Here is a 27322-nt window from a genome sequence, read left to right as displayed (position 1 = left end):
TGGTGCTTTGAATCCTGCATTGCAGATGTAGTTTTTTTTTCTTTTTTGATTAAATAAAACCCTTTAATGATTGATTGATTTGTCAAGGAACACATGAACAATAAGCGTAGTTAAAATCATACTTAAACAAATTGCCTGTCCATTCTATTGAATCATGATTACAACAAATAATAATGCATTTTACTTACTTATATAGACATCTTTACCAAGCTCTCAGATGGCTGCACAGACAATCAACAGGGGTACAATAAAAATGAAGGCACTATAAGAACGACTAAATAATAGTGCACAGCGTTGTGTTTGTATGTATTTATAAAATTTGGGAAGTAATATATTCTAGTTGATGTTGACATTTAATTAATTTGAAGTAGGTAAAAATAAATATTTGGAAATATCGCAAAAGAAAATATTTATATACTACTATATGTGTTCTAATAAACACTACAAGACCACTGGCACACACACCACTAGGTTATATATAACATGCCTTTTCTAACTTAGCAAGCAGTGGGCACAAAACAGAAACAATCCCTGGACATGGTGTCAATCCATTTGCAGGATAAATCATTTACAGTCATTCACACACAAGTACCAATTTATTTATTTATTTTAATTTATTAATTTATTTAAACACACTATATTGTTAATTACGTCTGTACATTAAGACTTTGATACAAACTTCACAGGCCCTCTATACTGTAAGATAGAAATCAACATCTTAAATAAGAAAAGAGAGTGCAGGCAGGGTGGAATGGGTGGAGAAGAGTGTCAGGAGTAATTTGTGACAGACGGGTATCAGCAAGAGTGGAAGGGAAGGTCTACAGGACGGTAGTGAGACCAGCTATGTTATATGGGTTGGAGACAGTGGCACCGACCAGAAAGCAGGAGACAAAGCTGGAGGTGGCAGAGTTAAAGATGCTAAGATTCGCACTGGGTGTGATGAGGATGGATAGGATTAGATCTGAGTACATTCGAGGGTCAGCTCAAGTTGGATGGTTGGGAGAAAAAGTCAGAGAGGCGAGATTGCATTGGTTTGGGCATGTGCAGAGGAGGGATGCTGGGTATATTGGGAGAAGGATGGTAAGGATAGAGCTGCCAGGGAAGAGGAAAAGAGGAAGGCCTAAGAGAAGGTTTATGGATGTGGTGAGAGAGAAAATGCAGGTGATGGGTGTAATGGAGCAAGATGCAGAGGACAGTTATTAACAAAATAACATCTTAGAAATAATATAGTACATCCCCACCAAAGTTAATCATGTACAACCCCAGCATACTCTTTTAAGCAAGTTACATTTTTTCACTGAAATAGATCTACCTAAACTATGTAGAATAATTTGTCAGCTGAAACCCTCCACCTGCACCCTTGACCCAGTACCAAAAGACTTTTTCAAAAGAGTCTCTGATGTGATAATTGATAGTGTACTTGACATAGTGTACTCATCATTACAGGGATCTTTCCTGACTGTGTAAAGACTGCAGTTATTAAACTCATGCTCAAGAAAAATAATCTCGATTTTTCTGTCTTTGACAACTTTAGATCAATTTCTAACCTGCCTTTCTTAAGTAAAATTCAAGAAAAGGCAGTTTTAAACAGTTAAATGATTACTTAAATAAACATTCTATTCGTAACAAGTTTCAGTGAGGTTTTAGAACAAATCACAGTATAGAGGTGGCACTGGTTAAAGATTACTAAAGATTCATTAAAGACTATTAAAGATTAAAGGTTACTTTGGGTCCGCTGCTTTTTTCAATCTACATGCTTCCATTAGGCAAGATTATCTCAAAAAACAAGGTGAGTTACCACAGCTATGCAGATGACACACAGCTTTATTTATCAATAGCACCTGATGACCCTGATGCTCTTGGCTCTCTGATCCAATGTCTTACTAGTATTTCTGAATGAATGAGTAGCAACCTTTTCAAACTACATAAGAATAAAACAGACATCTTACTAATTGGCAAATATGGAAATAGAAAGGGTATTAGAAATAAACTTGATCCCTTAGGTTTAAAAGTCAAGGCGGATAAAGAATTTAGGGGCAATTATTGGCTCTGACCTAAACCTTTAAATTGCATATTAACCAAATTACTAGGACTGCATTTTTTCACTTAAGACCTCATATAACTTTACAAGGTGCTGAAAAATTAATTCTTTCTTTTGTTTTTAGTCGACTAGATTACTGTAATGCACTTCTAACAGGACTACCTAAGAAAGATTTCAGTTGGTTGCAATTAGTGCAGAATGCAGCAGCCAGAATCTTAACTAAAAAAAAGAAAATCTGAACAAATCTCACCAGTTTTAGCTTTGTTATATTGATTTATCTTGTCATTTAGAATTGATTTTAAAATACTACTAATGGTATATAAAGCATTAAATAATAACCTTATCTCTTCCTATATTTTGGAATACCTGTCCATGATGATGGTCTGCTTATAATTCTAAGAGTCAAGCTTAAAAGAAGTGGTCAGGTGGTCTTTTGCTTGAATGTACTTAAATCTGGAATATTTTAGGCCTACCTATAGATATTCACCAGTTTAATACAGTGGAACATTTAAAAAATTGCAAATTTTGTAGCTATATTTTAGTTGTACTTCTGAAACACTATGTAGGCATAAAATTATTGTATTCTTCAGGGATTTGCAATCTTCGCTAATCTCTTCTTTTTTCTGCTATTTTTTCTGGTTCTTCTGTGGTGGTGGTTGTGCCACCACCACCTGGTCAATGCACTGTGCAGCTGTGACGCTGGAATGAAGGTGGGTACCTTAATTGTGCATGACACCGACTTCTTCGAATCCTCTCTTATGAAGCCTGGAAACAAAGAGGAATGAATTAAGAACATTTATGTTAGGTAGAATGCCCAGTAGGGGCTGGGTGGTCTTTTGGTCTTGGAATCCCTGCAGATTTTGTTTTTACCTTCATTTTTTTTGGAGTTTTTTTTTTGTTTGTTTTTTGTGTCCTCCCAGCCATCTGACCTTATAACCAAACTCATCTTTAGAGACTCATATCATGATATAGTGCATGTAAAGACGTTATTTATATATCTGTCTTATACAATTGTATAGATTTATTTGTTTACTCTGTTTCTTATTCTTTAATATTTTTGCTTAGTCTTATTTGTTTTTCTTTTCTTGTAACCTTCTCTTTGACATCTTGTAAAGCACTTTGAGCTACATTGTTTATATGGAAATGTGCTATAAAAATAAACGTTGCTGTTGTTTTTTTAACGTATACTATATATTTTATGTGTGTGTGTGTGTATGGTCACGTACACATGCCTGGGAGACAACTTCAGGGCTTGTCATCTTGTAATTCCACCCTAAGCCAGGAGTTGGCACTACCTTGTAATATTTCCCCTATCCTTCCCTCTTACCCATCCACATTCCCACATGCTCCCTGAAGCGAGGACTGATCAGGGCAGCCGACTTTGCCTTGCTATGGCTGGGCTTGGGTGGAAGCCCACTTACCCTATGGGTTTGTCTTTGATATTTGGGTCATTCTGGACTTCCATATAGCAGGGCATTCCGGTGTCACTCCAAAACACCAAAGGTTGTCCTGCCAGGATAGCATGCAGACCTGTGGGGCAAGATTCTCAGGGAGAGCATTAACAAGGTAGTCTAATTTGTTAGAGTCGTTTGACTCAGGTCTCAGCCAGCAACTGAGCCTCCTCCTAAGCTTGTACACTTGGAAATCAGTGTTGTGCATGAACTAGTTCAAAAGAGCGTGTTTATTGAACAAGCTCATTTTTCTAAGAATGGCAAACTTAACGTAACGTATTTGCAAGTGAAGTACTTGAACGTGAGCTAGTTCAGTTTTATGTGACATTCTGGATCTGGTTTAGTTCCAGATTAAACGTTTTGCCTTACCCTGTAAGGTAGGGGTGGAGCCGAACACGGTATTCGGATAAGCATAAATAATGGTTGTTACAAATATTTATTTTGTACATATTTTTTGCCATTTATTTGTATTCTGAAAAAGTAACATAAAATCAAATAGGCACTGTCTGTGTCTGCCAGCTTGGGCTTAAGCTGCACCCCTGCTGACACGAGCACATGGTGAAGCTCCGTTTTTGCTTTTAGGAAAATGTTGTACTTCGCGAGGCCATTTTATATTTTTCCCCATTGGACATGCAATGTATGATGTGAATTTTGACCAGCAGTGTAATTTGACCGGCAGCGTAATAGGTTAGTTCACCTACACGCTGGTTCCACAGTCACCGTTTATGTCACACAGTTGGAAATAGAGCGATAATTTATATGTATACTTGCATCTATTTAATTTCTTTTTTGACAGGGAGGATATTAGCATATATGGTTATATGTCTTTGTTGTTGGGTATAACTCAATAAAGTGTATTTAAATAAAAAAGTCTTCATAATTATTGTATTTTATTCAAGAATACTGTAATAGCCTAATATAAGGCATGCAAAACTTAAAAAAGTAAACTAATGGGTCATTTATTCTCGCTCCTTAAAAAATACTAAATGAACTGAACATGAACTAGTTCAAAATTGAAATGGTGACCTATGAACCTGAATTTATTCATTTTAATCTGTGTGAACTGAACTTTGAGCTAGTTCTTGTGAGGTGTGAACTTGCACAACACTGTGGGAAATGCTCTGACCACTTCTGGGTCAAAGTGACACTCCCAACAGTACCTCGCCTGCTGGTTGGCAGTCACCCCGTACCTGGGTAGGATCTCTACCTTTAGCTGGTTGTAATAACTGGCTGAATGTTCTCTGAGATTCCCTGAAATGGGCCTAATCCTGCCAACTATGCCACTGTAAATGAAACAACGAACAAAGATAAGGGTTTGGGCATCCTCAGGCAAACTCCCTATATTATGGAACAAAATAATATACATGATTTTAACATGTAGTGTGAGAAATGTCATAGATGCAAGTCTATAATTATACCAGAGAAAGAGGGTGATAGAACCAGTTATGAAGACTGTAAGGCAGAAAGGGTGGGTCCAGTAGCACTGGAACCAGAAGTGATGTCATATGCCCTTCAAATGTTGGCCCACTGATCTGGAGAGGGAAGAATTGGAAAAAATGTTACATGTTAGTGCCAACCCTTGGTTTGCAGTGAAATTACAAGATGACAAGCCCTGATGTCTCCCAGGCATATGTCAGTGACTAAATGTATATGGCAGTGCTACTCTTGTATGATCCCAGTTTGGACTCCAACAGGGTTCCATGCAACCTGTAGTTCGGATGGGCAACCCTGTCCGGGTCCCTAGGTGCTGCCAGAGGGTGAAAAAAGGTGTTCCTACTTTGGGGAGCTTCCGCAAAACTTGAAAGTACTTCTGCCATGCTATGTTGTCACATCGGAAGTACTCCCGGGCCTGACATAAAAGGGTCCGTCTTACTTCACTTAGGTGAGTCAGAGTCTGGAGGAAGATGACAACAATCAGTGTGGAGATTGGCAGACCAAACACACGCGTTACCTGGTAGGTAACCACCCATACAATCAGATCGAGGCTCAGACTACGGATGCTATGAATATATATATATATATATATATATATATATATATATATATATATATATATATATATATACACAGTGCATCTGGAAAGTATTCACAGCGCATCACTTTTTCCACATTTTGTTATGTTACAGCCTTATTCCAAAATGGATTAAATTCATTTTTTTCCTCAGAATTCTACACACAACACCCCAAAATGACAACGTGAAAAAAGTTTACTTGAGATTTTTGCAAATTTATTAAAAATAAAAAAAATTGAGAAAGCACATGTACATAAGTACTCACAGCCTTTGCCATGAAGCTCAAAATTGAGCTCAGGTGCATCCTGTTTCCCCTGATCATCCTTGAGATGTTTCTGCAGCTTAATTGGAGTCCACCTGTGGTAAATTCAGTTGGTTGGACATGATTTGGAAAGGCACACACCTGTCTATATAAGGTCCCACAGTTGACAGTTCATGTCAGAGCACAAACCAAGCATGAAGTCAAAGGAATTGTCTGTAGACCTCCGAGACAGGAATGTCTCGAGGCACAAATCTGGGGAAAGTTACAGAAAAATTTCTACTGCTTTGAAGGTCCCAATGAGCACAGTGGCCTCCATCATCCGTAAGTGTAAGAAGTTCGAAACCACCAGGACTCTTCCTAGAGCTGGCCGGCCATCTAAACTGAGCAATCGGGGGAGAAGGGTCTTAGTCAGGGAGGTGACCAAGAACCCGGTGGTCACTCTGTCAGAGCTCCAGAGGTCCTCTGTGGAGAGAGGAGAACCTTCCGGAAGGACAACCATCTCTTCAGCAATCCACCAATCAGGCCTGTATGGTAGAGTGGCCAGACGGAAGCCACTCCTTAGTAAAAGGCACATGGCAGCCCGCCTGGAGTTTGCCAAAAGGTACCTGAAGGACTCTCAGACCATGAGAAAGAAAATTCTCTGGTCTGATGAGACAAAGATTGAACTCTTTGGTGTGAATGCCAGGCATCACATTTGGAGGAAACCTGGCACCATCCCTACAGTGAAGCATGGTGGTGGCAGCATCATGCTGTGGGGATGTTTTTTAGCGGCAGGGACTGGGAGACTAGTCAGGATAAAGGGAAAGATGACTGCAGCAATGTACAGAGACATCCTGGATGAAAACCTGCTCCAGAGCACTCTTGACCTCAGACTGGGGCGACGGTTCATCTTTCAGCAGGACAGCGACCCTAAGCACACAACCAAGATATCAAAGGAGTGGCTTCAGGACAACTCTGTGAATGTCCTTGAGTGGCCCAGCCAGAGCCCAGACTTGAATCCGATTGAACATCTCTGGAGAGATCTTAAAATGGCTGTGCACCGACGCTTCCCATCCAACCTGATGGAGCTTGAGAGGTGCTGCAAAGAGGAATGGGCGAAACTGGCCAAGGATAAGTGTGCCAAGCTTGTGGCATCATATTCAAAAAGACTTGAGGCTGTAATTGCTGCCAAAGGTGCATCGACAAAGTATTGAGCAAAGGCTGTGAATACTTATGTACATGTGATTTCTCAGTTTTTTTATTTTTAATAAATTTGCAAAAACATCAAGTAAACTTTTTTCACATTGTCATTATGGGGTGTTGTGTGCAGAATTCTGAGGAAAAAAATGAATTTAATCCATTTTGGAATAAGGCTGTAACATAACAAAATGTGGAAAAGTGATGCGCTGTGAATACTTTCCTCTCTCTCTCTCTCTCTCTCTCTCTCTCTCTCTCTCTCTCTCTCTCTATATATATATATATATATATATATATCTATATATATATCTATATATATATATATATATATATCAGTGGATCAGCGGGTTAGAAAATGGATGGATGGATATCAGTGGAGTTACTATAGGAATAAGTAGTGTAATCACGACAATTGTGCTGAGGCACATGGAGCTAGTTGGCCCACAATGACTAAATAGTTATGAGTACTGCCCTTTTATGTAGCTTATATGGTTCCTGTATCTTATTTTTACATTGGATTTAATTTAGGCAGACCTAATTAAATTTTTTGCACTATCAAATTTTAGTCAAGCTACTGGTGTACATCCTTGACTTTTGTTTTAGGGACTTGAGTTAAAGTGCCAGCCTTTACATTTTACAAATAAAAGTTATACTAAATAGTGAGCAATATATCACTCACGTATTTTTTCAAGCACACATATTAGTAAATGATGCTCAAAAAGAGACACATCCTGATAAGACCCATTTATTGTCATTTTACGGACAGTGATGAAATTAGTTCAGGTGAAACAGGTAATGTTGGCACAGAGAAGAAATTATTTTCCGAAAGTGTCCAAAATAGTTCTGAGCGTGGGCTTTCCCCTTTTAGTGTTTGGAGATTTTAGTTTTACATAAATTTTCACTTTTTTTTTTGTATATTTTGTCATAGTTCGATCAGAAAAATAACATTGAGAAGTTAAAAAGTTTTAGTTCTTTGTGTGAAAAGCCAATGTTTTGCAGTTTTGTGATTTTATCGTCTTACATGTTTTTATATTTAAATCTATATTAAGTGTACATGTTTTTTTTTGTTTAGTAGTAGTAGTATTGTCATATGTACAGAGAACAGCAAAATTCTTACTTGCATTTCCAACCAACATGAAACACATCGCCAGCCCTTGGCAATATTGAACGCTTCTTCCACTATTCATTATTTATTATACTATCATTCACTTTTGCTAAATTATAATGAAAAGAATTAGGGAATACTGATCATATAAAGCCTTCTTTTGGAATATAACATTTCTTCACATCTTAGCCTGTGAAAAGAATTTGATATGGTCCTACGCCAAAGACCAATTCTAAAATTAGAATCTGCAAACATCAGAGGTATCCTAAAAAACTGGATCTCAAGTTAGTTAACCAAAAGGAGACAAAGAGTACAGATAAGATAATGGTCCCCATGGAGTGATGTCATCAGTGAAGTGCCTCTAGGGTTTGTCCTTGGACTATTCCTTTTTCTGATTTATATTAATGACATTTGTTCCGGTATAGTTAGTAATCCTCAGAATTTCACTGATGACACTAAAATCGGGGGAATGGTAGACACTGAGGAAGATGCAAAATCAATTCAAAAAGATCTGGACCAGCTTCAAAACTGGGCTAAAAACTTGGAAAGGTTAATGTAGAAAAGTACTACACATAGCCAAAAGGAATGTCAATTGTAAACTGAAGATGGGAGACTCTGTCGTACAGGAAGGAACCTCTTAAAATGATTTAGAGGTTTATATTGATTCAATCATTTAAGCAATATGTGGAGGCAATTAAATACATTTTAGGTTATATTGTAAAACTTGTTGAATACAAATTAATGGACAGTATGCTTAGGCTATATAATGCACTAGTGAGACCAAAGCTGGAGTACTTTGTGTAGTTCTGGTTACCACAGTGCAATAAAGAAATAGCAGCCTTTGCAGAGGAGAGCAACCACGGGCATCCCAGGACATAACAACAGCAACATTTATTTATATAGCACATTTTCATACAAACAATGTAGCTCAAAGTGCTTTACATGATGAAGAAAGAGAAAAAAAAGACAAAATAAGAATTAAAATAACAGAACACTAATTAACATAGAATAAAAGTAAGGTCCGATGGCCAGGGAGGACAGAAAAAACAAAAAAACTCCACACGGCTGGAGAAAAAATAAAATCTGCAGGGGTTCCAGGCCATGAGACCACCCAGCCCCCTCTAGGCATTCTACATAACATAAATGACCTCAATCAGTCCTCATTGTATTCAGGGTTCTCATGGAAGGACTTGATGATGACGGTCACGTGGACTTCTGTTCTTTAATCCATCAGTGTAGGGACATCACGGTGCTTTGATTAGGTGGTGGTGGCACAGATCGCCACCACAGAAAACCCGAAAAAGAACAGAAGAGAGATTAGGGGTTAGTACGGATTTTGGAGCCACCATGAATAATAATGATAATTAATTGAATATACAGAGCATCAGGAATTAACTAAGATGAAGCTACAAGAAAGCCATGTTAAAGTAATGTGTTTTCAGCAGTGTTTAAAGTGCTCCACTGTATTAGCCTGGCAAATTCCTATTGGCAAGCTATTCCAGATTTTAGGTGCATAAAAGCAGAAGGCCGACTTATTACTTCTTTAAGTTTAGCTCTTGGAATTCTAAGCCGACACTCATTTGAAGATCTAAGGTTACGATTTGGAGTGTAAGGTGTAAGACATTCCGAAATATAAGATGGAGTGAGATTATTTAAGGCTTTATAAACCATAAGCAGTATTTTAAAGTCAATTCTGAATGACACAGGTAACCAATGTAGTGACATCAAAACTGGAGAGATGTGCTTGGATTTTCTTTTCCTAGTTAGGATTCTAGCAGCTGCATTCTGCACTAGTTGCAATCGATTGATGTCTTTTTTGGGTAGTCCTGAGAGGAGTGCATTACAGTAATCTAGTCGACTGAAAACAAAAGCATGAACTAGTTTCTCAGCATCTTTCAGTGATATAAGAGGTCTAACCTTTGCTTTATTTCTTAAGTGAAAAAATGCTATCCTGGTGATCTGATTAATATGTAATTTAAAATTCAGGTCACAGTCAACAGTTACCCCTAAATTCTTTACCTCCTACTTGACTTTTAATCCTAATGCGTCAAGTTTATTTCTAATAACCTCATTATATCCATTATTGTCAATCACAGTAGGACAAAGAATTAATCCTGTTTAGTCTTGAGCAGAGGATACTATGTGGGGAACTAATCCAAGTCTTCAAAAGCATTGATAAAGTAGATTCAGCAAACTTCTTTCAGCTTAAGGGTGAATTATAGGGTACTTGAGGACATCAGTGGAAATTAAAGGGCAATGCATTTAGGTCTGAATCTAAAAGCAGTTCTGTATTCAAAGAGTTATGGGACTCTGGAACAAACTACTGTGCCATGTAGCTTGATCAGAAAACTTGACATATTTTAAGAAGTATCTGGATGCAATATTGGATCATCTTAGCTGTTAGTTAAACAAATGGGCTTGATGGTTTGAGTAGTCTCCTCTCATTAGTCAAATTTCTTTTGTTGTTACGTTGTTATGAAAACTTTGTCTGCTCTTAAAAAAACTTTTGTTCTATCAACTTTGTAGGCTATGACCAGAAATGTACATATTCCTCTTAATATAAAATAAGAAATCCTTCAGCATTTATTTTAAAAACACTTGATGACAATGTAGAGTATCAAGATTGTGAAAATGCCAGTAGCAGTAATTCCATACCCACATTACTACAGTGTATAACAATGCATTGATATTCAGAAAAATGGGCAGATTAAATTGCATTAATGTCAGAATGTTATTTGAATGATTAAAAACTATTTTACAATTAAAAGTATTTTTTGTATCACATCAGTATTTTAAACTGCAGAATTGTGTATAAACACAAACAGAACAAATGCTTTGAAGCTCTGTGGGATCAGTCCTGAAACCTATCCAAGGTGGAAAAATGAGCTTTAAGTTAAGATAATATTTTAAAGTAATAAGCATAAAACTTTCAAATAGTCTGAGCTATTATACATAACATATTTGTAAAAAATGTGGACTAATAACATCTTTCATCCTGTGGCAGCAATTGTACTAGACAAAGAAAATGCTTGAATGAAACTTTCTCCTAATTAGAGATTGTCTAATTATTACTGTGAAGTTTTTCAAATGCAGAATAACACGCTATGCTTAATGTTCAAGTGGGAATACCCTATAGGCAAAAATTAAACAGATTTCTCTTATCTAATGTGTGATCATACAGATGATTAAATCTTAATTACAATAGCCAACTTTAAAGTAAAGTATGTCTTTTTGCTATTTGATAATGCTAATTTTATTGTGCTTGCAAGATAAAAAACACATTAAGGCTATCTGATATATGTATGAATAAGCTGTTTTATACATTTGTTCATTTTTGTCACAAAATTAATGCGAGTAAAGAAAAAAGGGTGGGGTGTTACAAGGAGAAATCAAAGCTTGTTCATCAGTACCAACATAAAGAAGAGTGAACTGCCTGTAGTTTCTGTTTAATGCATAACTAGGCAGATAAGATTCCCTGTTGCTTCACAAAGGTTATAACCGTGGTGAAACACCAAATTTTAATGTAATGCTAACGCCTTTTAACTACGTAATAGTCTACAGTACAAATATTCCATTTTGCAACTTTATTCTGGAGAGGGTCATGGTGGTAACAGGCTGAGCAGCACACACTTGATGTCCATTTCACCAATAGCCACCTCCCGCTCCTTCTGGGTAACCATAGGCACTTCCAGGAAAAACAAGATTTATAATGTCTTCTACAAACCCTGAGTCTCACTGTAGTGGGTCTTTCTTTATATAGTGAACTAACATTAATGTGGTTTCAGGATCAACAAAAACCCAAAGATATCATATTCACTTTATCCTCTTACTGGCCATCTTTGAGGTGGGATGAGTGCGAGGAAGCCGTACAAAGACTTGTTAAGGCTTGAATGACCTTGGGTCCTTCATGCTAGTCTAAAATATCAGACCTCTGTCACATTCATCGCTCTCTTTCCAAATCAAAGTTGAACTACTTCCCCATGAAGCTGTTGGGCACACGGCAGAAAGGTGTCTGTCAAATTCCTCTTTGGATTTTATCCTAGACCATAATGTTGCCTATAATTGTAGTATGTAAGGATGAATACAGACAAATCAAAACAGACAAATAGAAACAGCCAGTTTGTAAAAAGTACAATAAAAGACACACTGTAGATGTTAAGAACCATGTCAGAATCAAGAACAAATCCTAATACAGCGTATTCAACAGGAAGAACATGCACAATAGTGTTCCTTTAGTTATACCCACAGATAACATCCACACTCTTTGAATTACACCCAAAGCACTGACTGCTTGATATAAAATTGCACATAACTTCATTTTGAATGTTAGGTTAACTTCATACACTGAATCAGCAGCAGAAGACGAAGGATACAGGGCCTATAAAAAGTATTCACCCCTCTAGGAAGTTTTCACATTTTATTGTCATACAACATTGAAGCACAGAAGATCTTCAGTTTTTAACACTGATCTACAGAAAACCATCTCTTTATTGTCTGAATACAGATCTCTGCAAAGTGGTGTAAATTAATTACAAATCTAAAACACAAAACAATGGATTACATAAGTGCTCACACCCTTCAAGTCAGTATTTAGGAGACACACCTTTGGCAGCCATGACAGTCTTGAGTCTGTGTGCACAGGTCTCTATTAGCTTTACACATCTGGACACTGCAATTTTTCCCCATTCTTTTTTGCAAAACTGCTTGAGCTCTGTCAGATTCCATGGGGGATTGTGAGTGAGCAGCCTTTTTCAAGTCCAGTCACAAATTCTCCATTGGAATGGACTCTTGGCTCTGGGCTCTGATTCAGCAGGATTTCCACACTGTTGTTTTTAAGCCATTCTAACGTAATCCGATGCAAGTACATTTATAGACATTTAGTACATTTATAGACTTCTCCAAGGATTTTGTTCTACAGATGGACGCAAGTGCATTTGGTGTAGGCGCCGTCCTGTCCCAGGTTTTTGATGAGGAAGAGCACCCTATCACATTTTTGAGTAGGAAATTACTTTCTAGGGAGCGTAGTTATTCAACTATTGAAAAAGAATGCTTGACAGTAAAATGGGCTGTGGAAGGGCTTCGTTATTATTTATGGGGTCGAAATTTCACATTAATGACAGATCACGCTCCACTTCAGTGGTTATACCGTTAGAGGGAAACAAACTCTCGTCTCATGAGATGGTTTTTAGGTTTGCAACCTTACAGTTTTACAGTGAGGCATTGACCCAGCTCTGAACATGTTAATGCTGATGTCCTGTCACGCTTGTTTGAGCCTGGTTTGGAATGTTGCTTGATTCACGAAAATGTGAATAAAGCTGAGGGAGAGGGTGTGAGCTGGTGGGCTGATCGCACCCCTACAGGTTAAAAAAACGCTGAAAGACTACCTTTACATTGCTCCCTTGCTTGCGGGGCTTACTTGCTTTTCTCTCTCTCTCTCTCTCTCTCTCTAACCATCCCTGCTCCTGACGCGCACTCCTTTGAAGAGGAAGTTATGTTTGCATTCTTTTAATTGTGAGACGGAACTGTCATCTCCATCTTGTCAAGGAGCACGTTTAAACTGTTGAAAAAGAGACATATGTTTGTTTGCAGTGTTTGAATAAAGTTCCTGTCTCTACAACCTCCTGTGTTTCTGTGCAAATCTGTGACCCAAGCGTGACAATAGACAATCAATTGAAACTATTTGACTGTAGACAGGCGAACTTCATTGAACTCATTGTGTTACTTCTAAAATCAATGAGCTCCACCAGTGATGGTTTAGTGGCGTCATAATAAAGGGGGTGAACCCTCATGTTATCCATTATTTTGTGTTTTATATTTGGAATTAATTTAGAGCACCTTTGAACTTTCCAGATGTTGATCCTGCCTGGTGCTTCGATGATTGCTGGGATAGGGTCCAGCACTCATCAGGCACAATCTGTGATTTCTGGACAGGAATTAGAAACATAGAAACTAGAAAATAACATCTACCTTAATCAAGGTAGGAGTCCAATTAGAAGCAGAAATGGATTAAAGCAATAATATGAGCACATGTCATTTTGTTCCTACTGCAACCTTCATCAAAGTACGCAGGGAGAAAATGTTAACAATGAACGACTGCAGGAGTAGACATAGTGTCGAAAGAAACATTAATATATTATACGTGAACTCTATTTGTTTTTCCTTCAAAGTCAGCCTAGATTTGTTTGGCATTAATTGATATAGTGGAATTATGTTCAGAAAGTCTTGTTTGTCATGTTGTTATTATGCTATGTAACAAATGGCTGTTTTCTTTGTCTACCTACATCGTAAAGCATTCATAATTTTGTTTCATTGGCAAACAGCTTTTCATCATGTTTCACAAAAATTAAATGATTTGTATAATAGAAATGCTGAGCCATCACAGAACAAAAGAAACCTGACACACTACATTTCATATCTGAAGAATGATAAATTAATGGTTATGTAACTTCAGTAAGAAGATCTGTAAACTTTGAAACATATAAATGGGGTATATTTAAGATTCATTTAATTCCTAAGCTGTCCTCTCACTTGTAGTTCCTGATTAGTCTTGCATTTATGATTATGATGCATAATAACGCATAACCTTGTAAAGGGGATACTGAACAGACTTTTGTAATCTTCTTGTCATTTATAAATAGTTTTTGTTTAGATTCATGAGGCAAATTATAATTAAGCTTAAATAAGCCTCTAGAAAACACATTTACAAGAAACAAAAAATAATAATAATTTGACTGACGCACATTGTGTTATTCATTGTTAATTTTTGTATTGGCTTGTAAGAATGTTACAAATAGATTATTTTCTTATAATTATGCGGAAAATAATTCCCTTCCACAAGCACATTCAACTCTATCAATAACATTAAAGTGTATTGCAAAAATTCACAATATGATTGTGGAGCAGAGCAATATTGGAACTGTAAAACAGGGTTTAATTTTCTTTTACAATCGTCACCCACTTTACATTTTCACTTTTTAAAATATATCTTCTGTCATTTAAGTAACAACAGTGGAATTGTTAGCAGATAAAATATTAAGATAAACTAAGTTACCAGGTGACAAGAGTATTTTGCTGTGTTGTTGTTTTTTTTCTGTTATTACTGTAATTACAGGGAGAACAATCTATGACATGTACATAGGAGAAAAATTTGCTTTTGTCTAAGATGGCAATATAAAGGCCGTAACCTGTTGCAAAACTGACAGTTAATAGTTTTTGTATTTTCCCCTCACTTCACTACGCATTAATGAGAAGTTTTGAACAATGCCATGAATACAACCGCAAACATTTCTCAAACATGTACCGGTTCTCGTGTCTCTTTTGTGCTCATATTTATGGAAATGGAGTCTGACTAATATGGCTTTTTTTGTTAACGCTTTTTATCTTTTGTCGATTGGTATTTCTTTTAATAATATAAGTGTGGGAGATGAACCTTGGACTATGAATCACTACTTTTCTGCTTGAATGCAAGCCCTTCATTTAAACTGCAGTTTGCTTCATGCATGTGTGAACTGAAGTATCCATCAATGTAACAGATAGAAATCTCTCAGCATGAGTGATTACCATTAAAAAGTTGAAAAAATAAATGGGCAACGAACAAGAGAAGTATAATGCCCAGCTAATGTAAAATCACTTACAAACTGCTGCTTGTCAGCTAGAGTAACATAGCTTTGTTGTATTAGCCTACAGCAGATTATTATGGCTTTCATGGACTGATGTGTTATTGTTCTGTTCTCTTTTAAATGAATGGAGACAGGAAAAAAGGACTTACTATGTACTGTGTTGCAGCTTTGGGACTTTTAAATAAGTATAATTCCAAGAGCTCTGTTTTCTGTATAGTACAGTATTACAAGAATATTTCATGAACTGTTGCTAAGCTTGAGAATAATGGAAAATAAAACCACTTCCGTTTTTTGCTCTTTTACAATGAGACTGATGGAAGTGTGTGGTGATTTTAGTTTAAACAGTGCACTCCGACTCAGTGCATGTGTGGTTTTGTCCGAGTGTCCCCAGGGTGTTGATGGGGAAATTGGCTGATAACACATTAAAGTGCACATGTCTCAGATGTGTCCTTATTAGCTATAAAAGTGCCTGAGCTGGATAGACAGGAGAACAAGAAAGGAAACAATGAAAAAGGGACCTGGGGTTAAACCGGAAGGAAAGAACAATGGAAAGAAGAGATACGGTCATGGCAGAGCGGGTACTGTAATGAGAAGGCAAAGAAGTGGCCCCGGTTGGAGCAAGTGGATGACACTCACGGGTCAGGGTTGCTCCCACTGAGGAAGTTCTGTGAAGCAGGAGCGACCAACTGCTTTGCACAACTCCAACTGAATGCCAAGGGATGATGGCAAGAAGGCTTTTGAGTTTCCCCAAGGGACAGTGGTGGAAACTTGAGTTAGACTGAAGAATGACTGTGTTTGCCAGTGGACGTCTTCGTTTGCTGCAGAGACCTTAAGGGTGCGAAGAGGAGACGTCAGTTTGAGATGGATTCACAGCTGCTCATGATGGCTTTATGGACAAGTTCTGACTGTTGTTTTTAGCGTTTGATTTTAAGCTATTTATGGATTATTTATTTATGGCATTTTAACCGTCACCAAACATTACACTTTGTTTTGGACACTTTGTTTAAAAATAAAATCACTAAGCACTTTGCACTATCTCATGCTGTCCTCGTTACCATGTTCTTATCTGTTTCATGACTATTGATGTCCCAGGTTCAAGGAGGAGTATGCCATCTGCGGGCAACCCAGGCATCACAAGCATATGCATCAATTTTAATTTTTCATAGTGTTCTTTACTAAGTAAATTCTCATATAATGTGTTACAAAGCAAATAACAAATGTTATGGCAACAACCTAAAATGCAAGATAATTCAAGTACAAGGAAACAAACTTAGAACTGAAGTTAAATAAATATGAACTTTTGTGAATAGATTTAACAGCATGAGATGACATTACAGTATAACCAGAAGAACAGTAAGTACAGAATAGACAATTAAAGTACAACAGAACAAGACAATGTCAGCAGACACCGTGACCAATAGCCCTAAAGAGAGAGTTTTAGAGAAGAGAAGCTGCAAATCAAAATGAGTGTTGTAAAAGAGTTTCAGGGTGAGACTTTAGAATTGTGAGAATGCACAAGATCTCATATACTGAAATAATTTGGGGTTTGGTGCAAAATGCTGATAGGTAGTCTGTGGTGTTGTAATGAACAACTCTGTAAATCTGTGCACAGGTAAGTCATGGTACAAAAATTACTAAAGTGTAGTCAGGCCAGATGAGAGCTGCTGCATTCACTATGCTTGCTGTGTGTCAGACATCTGGCAGCAGTATTATGAACTTGTTGTAATCTATTGATACTTTAGAGCAGAAATCCTTTAACAGATAGATACGCCGATGACCTATACTGGGATGAAATACATCAACATCTATCCACTGTGATGGCCGGCCGGAAGCTTATCCCGGCTTGGACACCCAGAAAAGGAAAAGATGGGGGAAGGCAGCAACTTTTGGACACTACCTCTCCCAAGACACTAGATGGCAGCTCCCCTGGAGTATAGCGGTGCCCCGAACTCCGGCAGGGCATCCTGGGACTTGGAGTTCAGTTTCACAGCCCTGTTGGGTGCCATGGGTGCCACCATGGGGAGTTGTTGAAGGACTGGAGGAGTCCCTATAGCCCAGAAGTACTAATGGATCACATGGACAGGAGCCCCAACGTGCTTCCGGGCTGACTAAAGAATCTGTATTCTCCATCTGACCCAGAAGTGCTGGCAAGTCATGTGGAAGAAAGAACAGAAGCACGTCTGGGTCGGGCACTATATAAAGGACTGCTGAAGATCTATCAGGTGAGCCGGAGTTGGGAGGAGTAGGACAGAGCTTTCTGGGAGGTGTGGAGGAGAATATTGTATTGATTTATTTGTGTATGGTGGCTGTAGTTCTTAAAAGGCACTCTGAAGAAGAATAGATGATAAAAAGATCTTGCTTTTATCCTGTGTCTGCATATCTGTCTGCTGGGTTTAAGGGGCGACAGCACCCCCAAGCATCTTACACCACTTTATTTTATTTGCTATACACTGTAGGATGTTGACTGAGAGTCTTGAATGATGGTTTTCTAACTTGGGTTTAACACTGGAGTCAGGCAAATTATCTAGACTTCCCATTTATAGTTTGAGTTCTAGAACAATGATGCAGGGAACATGTTGGATAAATTGTATATTTTGACTGTGAACAGTGTGAGTGCCATAGCCATTGGGCAGGCATCCTGACTAGGATAGAGGACAATTGCTTGCCTGACCAGGATGCCACGAGGATAAAAAATGGATGGATAGGCATTCTGGCTGGTTTGGCTGTCAGTACTTATCCCAGTCAAGAGTGGAAAAACAGAGGATGTCTGTTTCCCAGGGTCATATATTCCCTTGATACATGGAGTTCCTCTCGTAGAACTCCCATTTGTACACTTGTATGGCATGTGAGGAATAGTCCAGATGCACAGCCCTGCTGGGGTACTTGGACGCTGCCAGAGGGAGCTGCAGGGGACTGTTGTCCCTACTTTGGGTCTTCTGCCTGACCCAGAAGTGCTTCCAACATACAATCTTTTGAAACAAGTAGTGCTTACAGGTCTGGCATAAAAGAAACCAACTAGTTTTTGTCAGGGAATCAGAGTCTGGAGGAAGAGGATGATGCTCACTGTGGATGTGAAAGGAGACAGAAACACATTTGATTTATTAAATTATTCTGTGTGGACTGATCTAAAAGCCTTCGAAGGTATTGTTATAAAATAAAATAATTTTGTTTTATTTGGAACTGTGTCTATAGCATTTGTGTCTGGAGTTATGGGCTCACTGGCACACCCTAGATTCTACAGCATCAAAGGTCAGGAACAAGAAAATGCAGATGCCCTATTCATCGTTCATCATGCCCTAGCCCAGAGCAGATGTGCAAGATCAGCTAATGGTAAAAGTAGACAGTATGGTTGCTGGGAAATATCACTACATAGATACAAGACCAATTATGTCAGTGGGTGCAGGCTCATTTGAGATGTCTAGATTAGAAGCTAGACTGCTTGCAGAAGTGTGATCAGCAGTGGGAGAAAAAGACATAGGATGTCACAAGAACAAGTATAGTTGTGAATTTTCAACAACACTGGCTGACAGACAATCTTCTTACTCCTCAAACCCAGCCATTGCATTGCCACTTCATTTTGCAAAGATGGAGACTTCTTTTATGTCTTTTGAGATTCTCTAGTTTGTTAGACAGGTAGACATGTTTCTGCAATTACAGTCTTTGACTCCAACTGTGTCAGTGGGCTTAGTTAGCATGTCTCTTCTGGGTCCAGTGTACTACTGTTCTCAGAGAGAGAAAGAATAACATAGAAGATTGATCCTCCTTCTGCGTTATTTTTATTAGAAGGATTTCTGCTGGTTGATTGTCAGGTCGAGCAGAAAGAGGATGTTTGCTGTTTGATACAATACAATACAATTTGTTTTTGTATAGCACAAAATCACACAAGAAGTGCCGCAATGGGCTTTAACAGGCCCTGCCTCTTGACAGCCCCCCAGCCTTGATGCTCTAAGAAGACAAGGAACAACTCCCAAAAAAAACCTTGTAGGGAAAAATGGAAAAAACCTTGGGAAAGGTAGTTCAAAGAGAGACCCCTTTCCAGGTAAGGTTGGGCATACAGTGGGTGTCAAAAGAAGGGGGTCAATACAATACAATACACAGAATAGAACAAATCCTCAAGACAGTATAAAAATAAAAACTTTAGAAGTATGGAGCAGAATTTAACAGTAGATGATATCACATAATAAGATTTGGATATGTTTACAGTTCTGGAGACCTCATCCATGAAGCTGCCTCCCCCATTTGGCCATTTCACGGCTGAAACAGCGCTGGGCCAGCCAATCTGATGAAAGGACCTGTCTTTCCCATGATTTCTGCGATCCTCCATCAGGGATGACTTTACCTTAGGCAGGCAAAACAACTTGGCAAGTGGGCCGTGGCACCAAGTGCCACATTTGAGTACCGAGAACAGAAACAGAATAGGTGAGGGTTAGTAACAAGTTATAAATATCATGTTACTTATGTTTTAGTGCTAATGACTAACAACAGAGATGCAGTATGTACAGTTAATCAACAGCTCTAGTCAGGATATGCTAAACTAAAGTAGTGAGTCTTCAGCCAGGATTTAAAAGCTGAGACCAAAGGGGCATCTCTTATAGTAGCAGGCAGACCATTCCACAGTTTAGGGACCCTGAAACTAAAAGCGCGACCTCCCATTGTTATTTTATTAATCCTTGGAATCATAAGCAGACCAGCATCTTGAGATCTTAATGTGCGCTCTGGTTTGTAAGTCATGATAAGTTCAGACAAGTAAGCCGGACCTTGGCCATTTAATGCTTCATATGTTAAAAGGAGGATTTTAAAATTTGCCCTAAACTTAACCGGGAGCCAGTGTAAGGATTTAAGAACTGGAGTTATGTGTTCGTATTTTCTTGTTCTTGTAATAATTCTTGCAGCTGCATTTTGGATTAACTGGAGGCTGTATAGAGAACAGTTTGAACATCCAGTGAACACCGCATTGCAGTAGTCAATCCTACTAGAAATAAATGCATGAATTAATTTCTCAGAATCCTGTTTATTTAGAAAGTGCCTTAATTTCCTAACATTTTTAAGATGGAAGAAATTACATTAAATGACATGCTAGAGTCAAAGATAACTCCTAGATTGCGTGCTGATTCAATAAAATTAATGGGGATTCCAACTGAGTTACATGATGACAAAATATTGTTGTGATCAGCGTCATTCCTTCCAACAATTAACATCTCTGTTTTATCTGTATTTAAAGACAAGTAGTTCTCATTCATCCACTCCTTTAATTCACTAACACAACTAATTAAAGACAACATCGGAGAAACTTCATTTGATTTAAATGAAAGGTATAACTGGGTGTCATCTGCATACAAGTGAAAATTAACATTATGTTTCCTAATGAGAGATCCTAGTGGAAGCATGTAAAGTGAAAACAGTAAAGGTCCCAGTACTGAGCCCTGCGGGACATCATATTGAACTTCTGTGTATAATGATAGAGTACTGTCAGCACATTTCTGTACATATTGGAATCGATTTGATAAATAAGAACTAAACCAAGCAAGCATGGTGCCTGTAAGCTCAACATCATTTTCTAGCCTGTGCAGTAAAATAGAATGGTCGATGGTGTCAAATGCTGCACTTAAGTCCAACAACATAATTACAGTGGAGTTTCCTTCATCAGAGGATATCAGAATGTCATTTACATCCCACATTAGTGCGGTTTCTGTACTATGACCAGTGCAGAAACCAGACTGGAATTTCTCAAATAAATTGTAATGCGTAAGGTGTGACTGAAGCTGACTGTCGACTACTTTTTCTAGTATTTTAGAGAGAAACGGTAAATTTGAAATAGGCCTATAATTATTTAGTATGCGTGGGTCTATGTCTGACTTTTTAAGTAATGGTTTAATGACTGACACTTTTAGTGTATCAGGTACTGTGCCATGCAATAATGAACTATTGATAATGTTTAGAATATTCGCTGCAAGAACATCCATTGCACTTTTTACTAGTTTTGTTGGCACTGGATCTAGGGAACAAGTAGTGGGCTTCATTTTAGAAATTAAAGTTAACACTTCCTGCTCAATTACAGGATTAAAATTACTAAATCGCTGAATGCAATGTGAGACAGGGTCTGCTAAGCTAGTATTTGGTCTGTACTGTGATGCAGAGATCTGGGATCTTATATTTTTAATTTTCTCATTGAAGAAGTTCATAAAGTCTGTACTGCTAATATCTGTTGGTATTTTGCACTGTTGATCTGAATTTCCATTTGTTAATTTAGCCACTGTTCTAAACAGTACCCGAGGATTTTTATTATTACTATCTATTATTGTAGAATAGTATTCTGAGTGAGCTTTAAAGAGGGCTTTTTTATATTTATTAACACTCTCTGTCCATGCAAATTGAAAGACATGTAGCTTTGTTGTTCTCCATTTGCGCTTCAGTTTTCGACACTCTAATTTAAGAGCTCGAGTGTTTTCATTAAACCAGAGAGAGTTTCTATGTGCTTTGATCACTTTTGTTTTAAGGGGAGCCACTGTGTCCAGAGCATCTCTCAAGGTCACATTATAATGTGATGTTAGCTGATCTAAATTGTTTTCCATGTTTACATTTGATGTTAACTGATCTAATGGTTTTCCACAATTACACTCGACTTACTCAAAGTATCTATAAATTTTGAAGCAGAATTACAATCTAGATGTCGCACTGTCTTTGTTTTAATCTGTGAGTGTGTTGGCAAGAGCAGGACTAAATCAAATGTAATTAAGTAGTGATCCTTTGCAACTGATCACATGCTTTTTTAGGAATAACATGATCTTTTAAATTGGAACCTCATAATGTCAGAAAAACACACTATTAGTTCATATGAAACATGCACCATGATAGTTATTGGTCATGTTGATAAATCTGCAGGGCATTACAAGAGATGTTGTTGTGTATAACAGGAGCATTTTTACAGCTTGTTGGAAAAAAATAAAACTACATGGTGTGTTGTTAATTTGAATGGCACTGTAAATTTCTTCTTGGCAAATGTGAGAAAGTATTCACTATGATACAGACACTATTGAAAAGGTCCCTGTCTGTCAAGAAAATTTCTCTAGTAAATAGAATGATAATTGAACAATGCATTGACTGCAAGTTGCTGGAGAGTATTCTTGAGATATCTAAGCCAAATTACACATTTTTCTTATGTGGACTAAATGCCAAAACCACACACAATGTCTGTGTAATGCCCCAGTCACATGAAATGTTAGTCTTTACAAGCAGTAGTTGCTCCCAATACATTTGATTTACAGTCTGAATAATAGCAGGTTGTAACAATTCGGCCTGCCACACTGACATGAGACGATTGTTACCGCTAACCCCCGTACATACCTTATTTTAAAATGTTCAGTCACCCCTGATGCCACACCATTTATAGCCCGAGACAAACAAAAAGACTAGTGGTCAGTATCCATAAACACATGAGGAATATATTACATCACAGTCAATTACTTTTGAGCCCCTGAAATGAAGGGATTGTGTTAAAAAAATGTTTTAGTTGCCTCACATTTTTATGCAATCGTTTTGTTCACCCCACTGAATTAAAGCTGAAAGTCTGCACTTCAACTGCATCTGAGTTGTTTCATTTAAAATTCATTGTGGTAATGTACAGAACCAAAATTAGAAAAAAGTTGTCTCTGTCCAAATATATATGGACCTAACTGTATCTATATACAATAAGAATATCCCTCCCCGAGTTCCCTTTCTAGAGCTTATAAGTAAGTCCACAGTTCCATCTCCTGTGGGCAGCAGGTGAAACGAAGAGTATTAATAGATGCTGACTCCTAGCAGCAAAAAATCTTCACAGTAAAAGCTATACAGTCAGTCTGCGTCATGATAAAGAACAGTAAGGTTTTCGAGAAGCTCACCCGAGTCCGTGGGAAATAGCGGAACGCCCAATTCACCAGTCAAAAAAGAATTACCGACTTCCACCTAACCGTCAGGACTTTAGAAGCTCCAGGACTTTGTCTCATGGCCCAGGCAGATGCTGATCTGCTTCGTTCGATTTTCCCTGTCTTCTTCTTGGCTGTCTTCTCTCCCTTTAAACGGTGCACTTTATGCAAATTGCTCCCCGACAATGAAAAAAAGTAAACCGGAAGTCCCACTTCTGGGGCACCACTGTCAATCTCAGTCTGTAAATACAATCCCCACAAAACCCGATTGACAGCAGAAAACATATTATCTTTATTTATGTGGCAGCGCTACAAGTTTAGCATGATAGAAAACAGCATGATAGGAATGATTGCCTTCAATGAATTCTTCCAATTCTATGTGCTGCCATTAAGATCAAAGAACACTGGAGTTTCGTTTTAATTGAACAAGTTCTTAATATCTTAACTTAAAAGCGCTGAAGATTATTTCAAGCTTAAATATTGTTAATGAGAACATTTTCGGCAGATAGTATTAAGAATTTAACTGCAAAAGATATCTCTGTTTTAATTCTGTTACGCCGCTGCAGGGTGGGGTTTGTTCTGTTTTGGACGTGCTCTGTCTCTTCGTACGTCAGAGGACTGGAACATCGCGAAGTGGGATCTAGCCTCATGTGGGGAGGCAAAATGGGGGGGTGGGGGGATAAAGGGGGGAGAGAAGGAGAGCAGGTTATATCTAATCTATTCTTGTAATTCTTATAATTATAAATATCAATGCAACAATAGGCTAAAATGCAATAACTCATGGGGAATCTTGAAACTAAGATTAAAAGTGCCATATTACCAATTAAAACTATAAATGACATTAAAACTCAGAATCAATGTCTCCATGATGGGACAGTTAACTTTGTGAGCTGGAATGTTAAAGGCCTGAATCACGAATTAAAGAGAAAGAAAGTATGCTCTCACCTAACAGGCTTAAACGCTAAAATAGTATTTCTACAGGAGACCCACTTACTAACCAAGGATCAGTTCAGATTACAAAAAGACTGGACTGGCCAAATGTTCCATTCTAGCTTTATAAAGAAAACTAGAGGGGTGGGAATTCTCATACATAGAACAGTTCCATTTGTAGCATCAGAGGTAGTGTCGGACCCTGAAGGGAGATATGTGATGGTCATGGGCAACTTATATAACAGTAAAATGATTTTGATAAATGTTTATGCACCCAATGTTGATGATAAGGAATTCATGCAAAATCTATTTGCATCCATTCCCAATGTGAACACTCATAAAATTATAATGGCTGGGGACTTTAATTGTGTTTTAAATCCACTCTTAGATAGGACTCCTGTGACAGGGGGGACGACATCTAATACTGCAAAGATAATTACACAGTTTTTAAATGATCACAACTTATCAGACCCCTGGAGGTTTCTTAACCCAAACTCAAGAACATATTCGTTCTACTCACCAGTGCATTATAGCTACTCAAGAATTGATTATTTTTTTATAGATAATAATTTCCTGCCTACAATTAAATCATGCAAATATGACACAATTGTTATCTCTGACCATGCCCCTCTAGTCTTGGAGCTAAAATCATTAAGCCCCTCACACTCACCTCGCAGATGGCGTCTTAACCCTCTTTTATTGGCAGACGAGAACTGCACAGAATTTATATCCAACCAAATCAGCTTCTTCCTAGAGACAAACACGTCCACAGAGGTTTCTGCAGGAACACTCTGGGAAACTTTAAAGGCCTTCTTAAGAGGCCAGATTATTTCATATCTTTCCCATAGAAATAAATTAGAAACCAAGAAAGTGTCAGAGCTAAGAAATGAAATTACTAGAATAGATGAAGAACAAGCCAGGCGTCCAAGTGAAGCTCTTCACAGGAAAAGGCAGGCCCTGCATACAGAACTTAACATCTTAACAACTAAAGAAACTGAACAACTTATTTATAAGTCTAGACAGCATTACTATGAACACGGAGAAAAAGCTAATAAGCTTTTAGCTCAACAAATTCATAAACAAGAAGTTCACAATGCAATACCAGTAATCACCAACAAGAATGGAGAAGAAATCATCGACCATAATAAAATAATGCACACATTTAGAGATTACTATAAGTCTTTATATTCCACTGAGCCCAAAGAAGACAACACGCAATCTAATGCATTTCTGGATAATTCACAAATACCACAAATAGATGCTTTAAGTGCTGAGGAACTGGATAAACCTCTAACGCTAACAGAATTACTAGACGCTATAAAGTCACTACAAAGCGGGAAATCATCAGGCCCTGATGGTTACCCCGTAGAGTTTTATAAGAAATTCTCCACTCAGCTAGCTCCACTCTTATTGGTAACATTTACAGAAGCTAAAGACCACCAAATACTACCTCAAACATTTCGACAAGCATCAATCACCGTCTTTCCTAAACAAAATAAGGACTTGTTACAATGTGCATCATATAGACCAATTTCACTCCTGAATAATGATGTTAAGATACTCTCAAAAATCCTAGCTAGAAGGATAGAGAAAGTGCTGCCCTCGGTAATATCACAAGATCAAACTGGATTTATTAAAGGCTGACATCTATCTTCAAATCTCCGACGCTTGTTTAATCTATACATATTAATAAAAGGCAAAGCCCTCACTGACTCACTGACTGACTGACTGACTGACTGATTGACTGACTGACTGACTGACTCACTCATCACTAATTCTCGAACTTCCCGTGTAGGTGGAAGGCTGAAATTTGGCAGGCTCATTCCTTACAGCTTACTTACAAAAGTTAGGCAGGTTTCATTTCGAAATTCTACGCGTAATGGTCATAACTGGAACATATTTTTTGTCCATACACTGTAATGGAGGAGGCGGAGTCACGTATCGCGTCATCACGCCTCCTACGTAATCACGTGAACTAAAAACAAGGAAGAGATTTACAGCACGAGTCAAACGCGGGAACGAAGGTAAATGACGTTAATTTCTGATTGTCTTTTAATACTGTGTAAGCATACATATTAACACATGTGCAATTAAACGTGTGCATTTACGGGGTGATTTCTCAGGCTTAAAAGCTCGCCTTTTACTAAAAAGGTAAATGCAAAACTATTTTCAATCAGTTTATTGAAACGCTCCCGTTAAGGATTGCAATAACATATTCGCGAGATAAAAGAACGAAGTAGGGGGGAAATGAAGGAGGAGCCGCAAACAGCGAAGAGCAAAAAATTAATTAAACAATTGAGAAGGGAGCGAGTGAAGCATACAAGCATGTTCATAAGGGAAACAAAGCACGGTGTAAAACGTAAGTTTAAATTAAGTTTATAGAAACGCTCCCGCTGCGGATTGCAATAACATATTCGCGAGATAAAAGTTTAATGAGAAGACACGAGGTATAAACGAACCAAACGCCGTGGCGCAACGTTAGGGGCAACAGTTTCAACCATTCTATGATCTGCTTCTCGCAACTGAAAGACGGCACATGGCGGATGTTAGCCGACTTGCTGACCGCAACGTTAGGGGCTTCAACTCTGGCGCTGATGCCACATCTCAGTGCCAACACTTTGCAGACTCTACTTAAAAGACACGCCCTCCTCACTGGACAGTTAAAAAGACCAATCAAACTAACGATGACATCAAGTATTACCCAATCAAAAGTAGGAAAGGAGGCATCTTCATAAAATGCGTGTGGGATGATTTGCATGAGACGCTGCTTTAAAAAAAATGATAAAAAAAATACGGGACAAATCCCGTCCAGTATTGATTCA

This window comes from Erpetoichthys calabaricus, chromosome 12 (assembly GCF_900747795.2).
Source record: "Erpetoichthys calabaricus chromosome 12, fErpCal1.3, whole genome shotgun sequence".
NCBI lineage: Eukaryota > Metazoa > Chordata > Cladistia > Polypteriformes > Polypteridae > Erpetoichthys > Erpetoichthys calabaricus.
The sequence above is the reverse complement of the archived record's forward strand: the minus strand, read 5'-3'. Positions refer to the sequence as shown.